Source organism: Hibiscus syriacus, unplaced genomic scaffold (genome assembly GCF_006381635.1).
Source record: "Hibiscus syriacus cultivar Baekdansim isolate YM2019G1 unplaced genomic scaffold, ASM638163v2 tig00110216_pilon, whole genome shotgun sequence".
NCBI lineage: Eukaryota > Viridiplantae > Streptophyta > Magnoliopsida > Malvales > Malvaceae > Hibiscus > Hibiscus syriacus.
The window spans coordinates 218,843-231,367 of record NW_024062632.1 but is presented as its reverse complement, the minus strand read 5'-3'; the positions used below and the strand labels follow the sequence as shown (position 1 = coordinate 231,367).

The window sequence follows — 12,525 nt, the reverse complement described above, 5'->3', positions numbered from 1 at the left end:
ATTCAACTACCTCTTGAATATAGTTAACAAGCCTTATCCAAAGGCCAAATCTCTCTGTAAAAGCTGGGGGTTTTGAGGGAATATTAATTGAGTTGATCTTCTGTATTGCTATTTCACGAGAGCCTCTTTATCTTAATTATTTCATCTGTTGGTTGCTGTTGCTTTAGTGCTTTTCAACATCTTTTGTTATCTTTATAATAGGTACTCCAGCATTCTTGCTTCCTTTTGATGAACAAAAGATTTCAATTAACCTAGAAAAAATGTTTTAGAAATTTGTAAAACCATGGTTCTATAGCTTCTAGGCTCTAGAGTTAATTGAGGTAATTTAAAAGGATTGATCCTTGTGGAAATATTAGAAAACTATTCAGCTACTATGCTAGGACTGTAAACAAGAAATTAGGGTTAGGGTTGAAATCTGATGGGTCTTTTTTGAAGAAGGTTAGGGCTAGTTAGAATTTGGTAGATACCAAGTCTTTAAAAACGTAACAGCTGCTCAAATCTCATAAAAAGAAACATAGCCGCTCAAATCTCATAAAAAAGAAACATATTTGGCAGAAGATAAAATACCATTCAAAACCTGCAATTTCCAACAGATAAAAAACATGAGTTGTTCACTAATGCATGCAATTAATAGCTTATACGCTAAACTTCACATTATGTAGAAGAAATTTGGAAAAACATACCACCTCTTGTCTATATTTTTGTGTTATGCACTGTATGTTGAATGCCCTAGCAATAAAGGTAGGGAACCAAAAAGTTACAGAAACAATTTCAACTTTCTTCGTCGTTATATTGGCCACAAGTTGCCTCAAGCCCCCCTGCTTCTGCTCTTCTTATCATTATGACATATGCCTATGGTTCAACCCCCTCCTCTCTCCTTAAACACTAGTCTTTTTGTTTTTATCATATTGCTTTGGTATTGGAAAGACTATCTGGTTAATGGGTATTTTTATTTTAAGGTTTTCTCTTAAACAGCAATGAGGTGTTGCAGATGTTGATAGACCTTTCTCTGTTGTACTGAATGCAGATGATTCTTGCTATCCATATAAATTCGAATGACAACAATTAATGGTTCGTCCAAAATACATAGATTTACATCAAGTAACAAAGTTAAAAGCATATATATACGATCTACTTGATGTAGTAAGGAAGATCAAGGACATAGAGAAGGAAGTAAGCCCAAGTAACACCGGAGATTCCACCGAAGAAGAATCCTCCGGTGAACTTAGCCCATCCATCAGCCGTTTGCAGCTGGTCGGGCTCCTTCCTCCTCCCAGTCAGGGTTAAGCTCGGGGCTGTCGAGGGCTCTCCTTCGTTGAACGATGCAACGCCATACATTGTCAAGCAAATGCTGAGGATCACGACCAGACCTGCAGCTGCCAACGACCCGGCTTGACCTGCAACGGCTGTGTTCCTTAAAGGACCGGCCTTGACGAATGGACCCACCAGGAGGAAGCCGTGGGCAGACCCACTTCGATGCCTCTGAGAAGTGGGTTCACTGCCGTCCTGTAGGCCGGAAGGTTGGAGAGGTACCAAGCGATCAAAGGGCTTGATGTGATCGGAGTCTCGAGGCTTCCGATGAAAGGGTCACCGTTGATGGGTTGAATCACTTGGAATGTTGGCTGCAAATGGTTAAAAAGAAAGAAATTTATTCAGTTGCCTATCTTGTCGCCATTGATGGGTTTAAGGAGTTTTTACTTCACCTTGTCTGATTGAACAGCTTTGACAGTGAAGCAAGGAGTCCGGGTGTTGCCGGGTGAGACTCTGAATGGAGCTCCGGAAATGCCCTTGGGGATCACTAGGACTGCTCTTGCAACAGATGACGTGAAGCTGCTCTTGAGTTGAGTTGCCATTGGAGAACAAGTGGTAGCCATACGTTAATCAAAATTAAAACAACAAAGGGACTTGAGAAACTTCAAATTTGTACAAGCAGAAGCCAAGATAGAGACGATGGCAAAGAGGACATATGGCCAAGAAAGATGATCACTTTGCAGATTTTTTATTGGACGGGAGAATGTGAGAATCTTATCCATCTATCGCACCAAATATTGCTGGCATGTCATATTATCCGAGTCTGTTAATATTTTTTAATAATTTAATATAATGATTATATTATCTAATTTCTTTCTTTTATAAATTAAAATATTTAAATGCATTTTATCTTATATCTTTATTGTACTAGCTATAATATTGATTAAATTAAAATTAATTAAATGATTTTAAAAATTTTAAAAAAATATTATTCTTTTTTAAAAATATGAATTTGAGTAACTGTACATGTAAAATAAGTATATATTATTAATGAATTAAAAAAAATTCTAAATAGATATTATTTATAATTATCTCATACTTTAAAAAATAATATTAAATAAAAATATAAAATTTTTAATTTCTCAATAAAAGTCCAAATTCATAAATTTCGACAACGACAAATATTCTGTAGATCATAATTTGATAGTCGATAATAGACCTTAATTTGCTTCATGGTAGCACATCCATATTAATATATTAAATATAAACCCTTTTTTAAAACCATATTTTGACAAAACACAATTTTGATGAGCCTCGATAACCTTCGTGTGTGATACCAATCATAATTCATTATTCAGTTTCATATGCTGTTTATAGGAGCTAGTCATATAATATCTAGCATTATTCATTTCAACCCAAATACGTCAATCTACTCGAATCCAAAATGAAGGTAAAATTTTAAAAACACAAATAATCCCAACCTATAGTTGTTTTTTAAAGGATCCTAGCTTAACTCGGGGAATAAACCCATCACTTAATATAGGGGGAGCATGTCATCTGGCTATTCAAACACAGCCGTGTCAAATCCCACGATCCATACGAAATTTGGGGCAAAAGCATAAAACAGGGGGTATACATATAAAACAGACTGCATATATTAGAGGATCAAAATGTCTAATCTACACCATATTAAAATTAACCACGCATTTTTTTTTTCATTTTTTGTTGTTTCTTTTCAAATACTAAATTCATTCTTACACTGCACCTGCAAGGTTAAGGCTAACGGCTAAAGTGAGAGGGGTTACCTTTTCGCCATGTTTTTAATTAGTGAAGAAACGGAGCCTTATACCGGTATTTCCGAAGTAGTTGCCGTGGTTGGGAGAGAAGTTGTAGGTGGCAGAACCAAGAAGAGTGGCTGTGGTTGTCAACAGGTCCAGGATAAACATAGGGTCTGTCATACACGTACTGCACGTATCTATCGGTGACTCTAGGATAGAATGCTTTGTCAACAGCTACGTTAGTTACTCTAGGACCATATCCAGCACCATTGGCACGAGGCCTCTTCGGTTGAGGCTTGGCAGCTTCAGTTGCCTCTTATTGTCAGCCTTAGCCTTCTCTAACAGGAGAACCGCTTCTGAAGTGGGTCGACAGGGTATTGCTCCTCAAGATTATGCTCCTCAATGCACTTGATCACAGCCTTTAGAGCAGTCAACTCTCGCTCACTAACTTCAGTCTGAAAACTCAGAAGACAGTATTTCATTCATTTTCAATAATGCAGAAGAAAAAGAACTGAAAAGAAAAGGCTCACAAGCATGAATATTAGCAAATTATACTCATATATTCAACTTGCAAGGACAAATCAGCACATGAAAATAGATGTAAGCAATTTACTAACAAAATAGTCGGTTTGCTGAAATCTACTTAAGTAGGAACAAACTAGCCAAAATATACTTTAATGGTCAGGCAAGACCAGGGATGGACCGAGGAGGGCTGTCTCCCCTAAAAATTTCAAATTTCTATATATTTTAGATATTTTCTACATAAAATATGTTTTCGCCCCTCCAAATTTTTTTTATAAGTTCACCTCCTTAACATAAAATTCTGTGTCCGTCCCTGGGCAAGACCCAAGGGTGTTACATCCAGAAAGCTGGTCCAATCTGGCTTAAGACAAGGCCCTATTGGCAGAAACAAAATAAGTGTTGCCTCTCAAACATTGGTTAATGTTCAACTGAAATATAATCAGTCAATATACGGGAATCCAATCACCTAGAAGAAGTGGGATAAAGAACACACCGGGGCAGTGGGAGAGGCATTTCCAAGCTTGACAGGTGAAGCAGCTTTTCTTGCATCCTTCAAGTAGGATTTCATCAAAGGTACAGGTGAAAACTGCTGTGTCAGCTCAAATGCAACAGCCAGGTTAACTGCATCAATCTGTCTTCCATTATTCACCAGAACTTCAATTACACCTGGCATTTTCTCAGACAAGCCAAGGGAACGACAGAGATCAGCTGCTTGTCGACGACGAGAGACCATTGGTATCAGCCTCGAAAATTCTTCTTCATTGAAGTCAGAAACAATACCAAAAGTGGTGAGAAGCTGCAGAAAAGCATGAGCTTCCAATGAGTTACCATTACTAGCATCCATGTAAAGAGAATCCAACTTCGGTTTCCATTCCTCGGCAATTAATTTTGCTTGGTCCTTAATATCTTCTGAGATTAGAGAAGAAACAGAAACTGTATCCAGATTAGATAGCAAGAAGCTAAGACATTCCATCAACATGATACAGGTTCGCCTAAGCCCCAGTCGATTTGAATCTTTTTTTCCATCTGCATTTGGCACTTCTGAACGGTAAAATCCTTCCAAAGATTCCAGGACCAAGCGAGCTGGGCTTGCTGCAGTTTTCAATGCCCAAGGAATTTCCTCCTTCAGTGCAGCAAGGTTCTTACGGTTATTTGAAATAAACTTCTGCAGTCCTTCATAGTCCATCTCTTCACATAGTTTTACTAATTGAGGATAAGATTTCACCTTGAAATTTCCATTTTCAAAAGAACTTTTAACATCCTCAGAGTTATTTTCAGTAGCAGCTGAATCCGGTGGTTTCTCCTCAACTGAGAGTTCACCACAGCGTGCATTACAGTCAACATCGGCAGGCTCCTCAGATGATAATTTCTCGTGCTTCTCTAGAGCATTCGTAATGGCAAAAACAGCAGCATCTCTCTTCTCTTGTAGCCTCGCCAATGAATCTTGTTCTTTGGCTACTACAGCCGCTTCACGCTTCAGCAACATTTCACGTGCGTTCCTTGTTTTGTTTCTAACTCCTTTTCTTGGTCTTCCAACTCATGGAAGCGTCTCTTCAAGGACTTCTCTAGACCACTGAAATGTTCAAGTTCTTTCCATTTCAGATTAAGTGTTAAAGCACGCCGACTTTCAAGTTCAGCAAATGCTTTCTGAAGCTGTTGTATCTTAGAGGCTGTCGAGTCTATGAGTGTTGCAACTGACCGTGTATCTTCCATGGCATAAAAACTGAAAGAGAAAGAAATCAGTAGGTGTCAGATCCTCAGTGCGGTACGAGAGAAAGGATGTATAACCAAACAGATTTTCTAAAGATCGCAATCCTTCTTCGAACCAAAAGGAAAGATGAACACAACATAAAATAAGAAACAAAATAACATGGAAGATAAAGTTCAACATAACCAAACCCATTTTCTTCGAAATTTGAACATTGCCTCTGTAAACCAATAGTAAGCTACTAATCATACAGTAGTATCAACTGATCAAATTGAATAAAAGCAAAAAATGAGGACGTAGTTATATCCATAACTATGGGAAATACCACAACTTCAACACAAGTATCAAGAAAATGTCAAGTTGTCAACAGCTAGAACTATAATCCATTTTAAGAACCATATGTTAACTATGAACGAACACCCCGGTAAAATGAATGATGACTGCACCAAGCACAACAGCAGCCATGGTACTAGATGTTGCATTTAAAGTGAGGAATATTCGCAACAAGAATGTTCACCAACAATGCAACAACAACAATTGGTAGGAATAAGATAACTTCAGAAAACATTGTGAAACCCAAGATGCAGACACTAAGGAACTCTTCAAATCATCCTAATTCCAAAGAGTTTAAGATTACTCCTAATGACACTTTCTACCTTTACCAAGATTTCCTTCCCACACTTTCAGGATAAATAACAAAGTCAACGAAGACATAGGTACACATCCTTCTAAACTTTGCAGTATGCAAACTACATAGATACTTACAAAAGATAAGCATTGAATATATCAGTATTCTCAAAAAAAAAAAAAAAAGTGGGATACGGATCAGGCAGAGTCTGCTTGCTTGAAATCAATCAATCCACTGTAAAAGATGTACTTATATTACTCACATCACATAATGGAGCTGCTTCTAGTCGCAGAGATACCAAAAAATTTAAAATAAAGGGAGTGGCAATCCTTCAGTCTATTTTTTTTTAGAGGAAAAAGATGCATCTCAAGTTATCATAAAACAGAGAAACCGGACAAAATTACCGTCAGAATGTTACCGTTTACCCTTCTACGAAAGAAATACCATGCACACAACAGGCAAGTCACCAAGCAAAATTTACAACACAATTCCACTGGACCCATTTTCTAAAAGAATAGTAGCACCTTATAGGCAATTCTCTACAATTCTCTCTCTCCCCCCCCCCTCTCTCCTCTCTCTATGTCGTGTTTCAAAATTGGTCCTCAAAAATGATATCATTCCTTGATTAATCTCAATAAATAATTCAGAAAGCAGCAAGTTTACCTTGATCAGAAAGAAATTTTTTCCTCAACAAAAAATATTACTTATGCGGCAAATCAAAGTCCTACCTTTTTTATCTCCTAACTCAATAGGACCACTTAACAATAAGGTTAGTGCATTAATACGATCAAACATATTAACATGTTTCCAAATTTAAAAAATACAATTATCACTCAAAATTTGTGACATCCAAGTTTAAACCCTACATCAAATGCCACAAATAAGCTGTTAACACAAAAAGAAATAGATATGAGAGAGAGAGATCTCCAGCTTAACCCTAGAAAGTCTAAAATAGAGTCATCACTTACAAAACAAAAAAATAATTCGGATACAGAATTTTACAACAACTATAGATGCTCTCAACATTGATTTTACAAGCTACAAATTCACAAAAAGACGACGCCGAGTCCAAGATCGTAAACAGTAAACCAAGAAATCACCAACCTTAAACTACAGAAACACGACCAGAACAATGTAAAATTTCAATTTTCCCCGCAGAAACAAAGCAGATGAAAACATAAAATTTGTCTGCTCAAAACGAAGGACCCTGAAGCTTAAAAAGAAAAGGGAAAAAACTAAAGGAAAATTCGACGAAATAGTGTCGATCCGGAGAGAAGAGTGAAGACGAAAGGAATAGAGATACAGATAGGAAATTACCTGACTGATTCGAAGCGACTGGAGTTACAAAGTGACCTAATTCGACGGAAATTTGAACAAATTCATTTTTGGGGGTTTTCTTCGAAGAGTGGATATGCGAGGCTGATATGCCAATACTCTTCAAGGAAAGCGTGGTAAAAGCCAATGTTTTTATATTACGCAATAAGCACTGCTGTCAATGCATAGCAAATAGCATTTTTATTATTAAATGGAGCACTCTGGATTTTTGCTGTTGGGCATTTGAGATTTGTGTGTGCTTTCGTTGTAAGTAGTAAGTTAAGGCAAAGGTGGTGTCGTGGTGCTGTGTCAGTGAAATGAGGGTTGCTCTTCAAGTTTGATTCAGACAAAATTTGACCACTGTTTCTTACAATAAGATAACAATCTTGTCGGAATTTATGAACGTGCTGGGCTTGGCCCAATAACAAAATAGTTCAAGATAAATGCATTTGGAATTTTAAATTAATATACAAAAAATAACATTTGTCCTATATTTTTAAAGGGTTTTTGCGAACACTAAATCTATTGTCATTTAGAAGAAGATAAAAAAAATCATAATTATTTTCTAATTATAATAATAATAATTTTATTAAATAATAATAAAATAAATTATATTAGAGTACATTAATCGCATACTCAATTTTTAAACCATTAAATTATACAAACTAACCATAAGGAAGATAGAACCATATAAGAAAGAGTGAAAATTCTAACTAAACAACTTGAAAATGATATATTATATATACAACATCACTGTAATCAGTGAAAGATAAACATTATAAACACTAACATAAAAATACATATAATGCTGAACATGACAAATAATTTTACTATAATTCAATTGTAATCTATCTTTAGTGATTATTAGCACCTATCATATAAGATAATCAGTATAAGAGTTTAATCAAATAAATCAACAAAATAACTTATAGACAACAATTAAAAAGACACGCCCCAATCTATTCTATAAAGAAAAAGAAATAGATAATTATTAAAAGAATAAAGAAAGCAAAGAATACTTGTTAATTAAAATATTAAAAAACTTCAAATGGAATAAATAAAAAAATTAAAGACGAAAAGAAAAAAATAAGACGATAAAGAAAAAAAATCAGGATAAAATGGGTGATAATTATTTTTAATCAAAGACGGCCAATATTATTTTCTTAAACAAATAAAGAAAAAAACCAAAAAAATGAGAAGAATGAATTGTTGAAAAAGTTATGATAAATTAGATTAAAGATGGAGATTTGAATTATGAATTTATTTATTTATATTTTGCATTATAAGATATTTACAGCGTATTTTATATGCTTAAACGGTTGAGTGATGAATACGAAATTGATGCTCAAAGTAAAATACTTGAATTATGCAAGGAAAATGAAAAATTTATTTCTTATTGGTATATAATAAGCATGAGAAGAATTTATATACCAACTCAGTAATTATGAATAACTTGGATTGAATTGTCTCATGTGCAAGTATAGGGTGATGCTAGTTTAATTTGTGTAAGAAACTTATGCAATTACAAACTTTAACTCATTTCAATCTACTAATTTGTCAAAAATAAATTTTAAAGTTCTCTTCAGTTATTTATAAAAATATTATTTGTTCATTTTCGTCTCGAATTATTATATTAAAACATTAATATAAATTTATTCGATGTGGGAAATCCTAACTTGCCGGTTCCGTTTGCAAGCTGCTGACCAGTTCGAAATTGCTGGAATCTGCAGCTTTATCTTTTATCATGCTTACGACCGAAGAGTTATCGTACTCTACCAAAACTTGTCTGTTTATGCATTAATGACTGTCTGTATTAACCATTAAACAAACATTGATTCTGCCGCTTGCATGAATCTTGGATTTCGCCCATAGCCATATCTAACCCTAATAGACGGATGATTCTCGAAATGAGCTGTAATGTATCTTCAATTGCAGATGCATGTATGTAATCATATACACTCACCCAACAGTGACATAAACTTCACGACTTGGTTAATTTTGTACCCTCACTAACATGTAGTTGCAAGAAACCACCTTTTTCACATATATTACGTAATCATAGTTTCGTACAAATTTCTATCATAATAATCATTGATGAACCAATCTAGACTAGTTTAGCTACAAATATCTAGCTTTTATCTGAACTTCTATTTCTTCCATGGCCTTTTTTAGCCAAATTCTTCACTTATCGATTCTCCTTAACCTCTCTGGCATTTTCTCCTTTCACCGGTTCTTTAAGCACTGCTCGATCATCTCTCTTGTCACTAATCTTTCTCATTTCGGCGAGCCTTAATCCCATGCCCATACATCCTCCTTGCTTCGCGTCGTGATCTGATTGGTCCACAGCGGCGTCGCCAGCACCTGGACTCCGAGGCTCAATGCTTCCAGAATGGAATTAAGGCCGCAGGCCGCAGTGTTTGAGAAAGCAACATATCGACTCGTGAGACGGGACCTCCAATTGATGGCACCAAGTCACCACAAAGCCTTTCTCCCTAGTCTCCTCATTGAAATGGCTTGAAAGTTTGGCCTTTTCTGCTGTTTCCCTTACGACCCACAGGAAGTTGCAGTCTGACCATTTCAAACCCCAAGCTAGCTCTTCCATTTGCTCGACTTCAAGTGATTCAAGGCTTCCGAATGAGACGTACAGGACCGAGCCCTTCGGCTTGCCATCTGGCCAACTCATGCAATTCTGGCTTGAAGAGATTCACGCCGTAGGCTACGTCGCTATCGAGTCGTTCGTCCAAATACATTGATGGAACTGTTGGTCCTATTGCCCACACCTTCCAGAAACTTGACATCCAATCCAGCACCTCTTTCTCTAATTCGTAAAAGGTGTTAAAAAACACCCAATCAGCTCCATCTACGTTGGAAAACTGAATAACAATTACATCAAACCAAGCAGGGGACGATCCATAATCAGAAATAAAAGACGGCAGCTCTGAAACCTGAAGCGGTGGAAATCCAGGGATAGAAACAGTACTGTTCAGTGGCAGTGGCAGCTGAATAAGTCCCCTATTGACATGGTAATACACGGTGTTGACAGAACAAGTTTGAGTGAAAAACACAGTTTATGGTACTCCAAACTGCTTTGCAACATCGAGTGCCCAACTCAAGAGGCGTCGCCAGCACCTGGACTCCGAGGCTCAATGCTTCCAGAATGGAATTAAGGCCGCAGTGTTTGAGAAAGCAACATATCGACTCGTGAGACGGGACCTCCAATTGATGGCACCAAGTCACCACAAAGCCTTTCTCCTAGTCTCCTCATGAAATGGCTTGAAGTTTGGCCTTTCTGCTGTTCCCTTACGACCCACAGGAAGTTGCAGTCTGCCATTTCAAACCCCAAGCTAGCTCTTCCATTTGCTCGACTTCAAGTGATTCAAGGCTTCCGAATGAGACGTACAGGACCGAGCCCTTCGGCTTGCCATCTGGCCACTCATGCAATTCTGGCTTGAAGATTCACGCCGTAGGCTACGTCGCTATCGAGTCGTTCCAAATACATTGATGGAACTGTGGTCCTATTGCCCACACCTTCCAGACTTGACATCCAATCCAGCACCTCTTTCTCTAATTCGTAAAAGGTGTTAAAAAACACCCAATCAGCTCCATCTACGTTGGAAAACTGAATAACAATTACATCAAACCAAGCAGGGGACGATCCATAATCAGAAATAAAAGACGGCAGCTCTGAAACCTGAAGCGGTGGAAATCCAGGGATAGAAACAGTACTGTTCAGTGGCAGTGGCAGCTGAATAAGTCCCCTATTGACATGGTAATACACGGTGTTGACAGAACAAGTTTGAGTGAAAAACACGTTTATGGTACTCCAAACTGCTTTGCAAATCGAGTGCCCAACTCAAGAACCCGTCATAGGCAATAGCACCAATAGGATGATCACCGGCATCAACAAGTGTCTTAATTAAACTTGCCGAACTCTTAGGACCACCGACCAGAACGTTTGCAGGTAAACCGCCGCTAGGAGCCCCGTTATAGCCGAGTAGTTGAAGCCATTGGAGACTGTCTGAAGATCGATAGAGGCGTCGGAAACGAGGACTTGGAAAGGAAGACGGTTGTGACAGTGGCTTGACGCCTTGGAGGCTAAGCGTTTTGCGAATTGGAGCATGGGTTTATGTGACCTTGGAGAGGGAACGGAAAGATTAAAACTTGGGTTTTCTTGGTTTTATGTTCCTCTGCCATTGTAATCTCTATCCACTCACTATCAGTTTTGCTTGCTGTGCTGAGGCGTTCTCCAATCCTTTGCCCTTGTGTTGTATATATAGATAGATAACTAAGAACGGTGTAACCATTATGTCATATTCTTGATAAAATTATAATCATTTGATTTCAAATTTTTATATATTGAAAAATGATTGAAAAGGAACAAAAATAACTTAGAATTACTTCTTGACGTTCAGTTGCAGATAAAGTCATCCTTCTCTCAATTCTCCTTATCACCCTCTGTGTGTGTTTCAAAATTGGTCCCCAAACATGATACCATTCCTTGATTAGTCTCCGGTAATCACGGATGGACCGAGGGATTGGGGCGACCATCCTTCTGAAATTTTCTTTATATTTTTATTTTAATTTAATTTTAACTCATAAAATTTTATAATTTATTTCGATATAAGTCTTTGTATTTATCCTGTACATACAAGTAATAATTTTGGATGCACTAAGTTTACCTTGATGAGAAAGAAATTTCATCATCAAACAAAAAGGGTTACTTCATGCAGCAACAAAAAGTCCGACGTTTCTCGAGTCTCCAACTCAATAAGGACCAATTAACAATAAGGTTAGTAACATTAATAACAATAAAAAAGATCAAGATGTGATCTCTGCATATTATAACTTTGTCTGCAACTCAGTTTTGTTTGATGTGCTGAGTCGGTCTCCACTCTCTACATATTATAACCATATGATATTCCAAATTTTTATATATTGGAAAATGATTGAAAAATAGAATAAAATTTAGAAGGGTAAACTACACGGGACACCACTCAACTATAGTAAAAAATCAATGTGACCACCGAACTTTCAATTAAATCAATCAGATCACCCAACTATTTAATTGATTCAATCAAACCACCGGCTGTTAGTTTTTAACAGAGGTAGTGACTTGTCCGTTAAGCTTAATTGACATAATTATATATTTGGTCCTTAATATTTACATATCTATCAATTTAGTCACTATTTAATTCAATTAAATAAATTTAATATCTAATTAGAATGTGACATATGTCATATATGATTAGATATTTATTTATGAATTTTAAATTATTTAATTAAATAATTTTTATCCATTAGATGGTGACACGTGTCACCACCCA

At 36.7% G+C, this 12,525-nt stretch overlaps 3 pseudogenes; all 3 read right to left on the bottom strand.

Moving 5' to 3' along the window:
* Positions 1 to 1,072: 1,072 nt before the first annotated feature.
* Positions 1,073 to 1,915, bottom strand: LOC120114031 (annotated as a pseudogene).
* Positions 1,916 to 2,911: 996 nt separating this feature from the next.
* LOC120114030 lies at positions 2,912 to 7,443 on the bottom strand (annotated as a pseudogene).
* A 1,884-nt stretch (positions 7,444 to 9,327) lies between these two features.
* On the bottom strand, positions 9,328 to 11,749 carry LOC120114002 (annotated as a pseudogene).
* Positions 11,750 to 12,525: the final 776 nt, after the last annotated feature.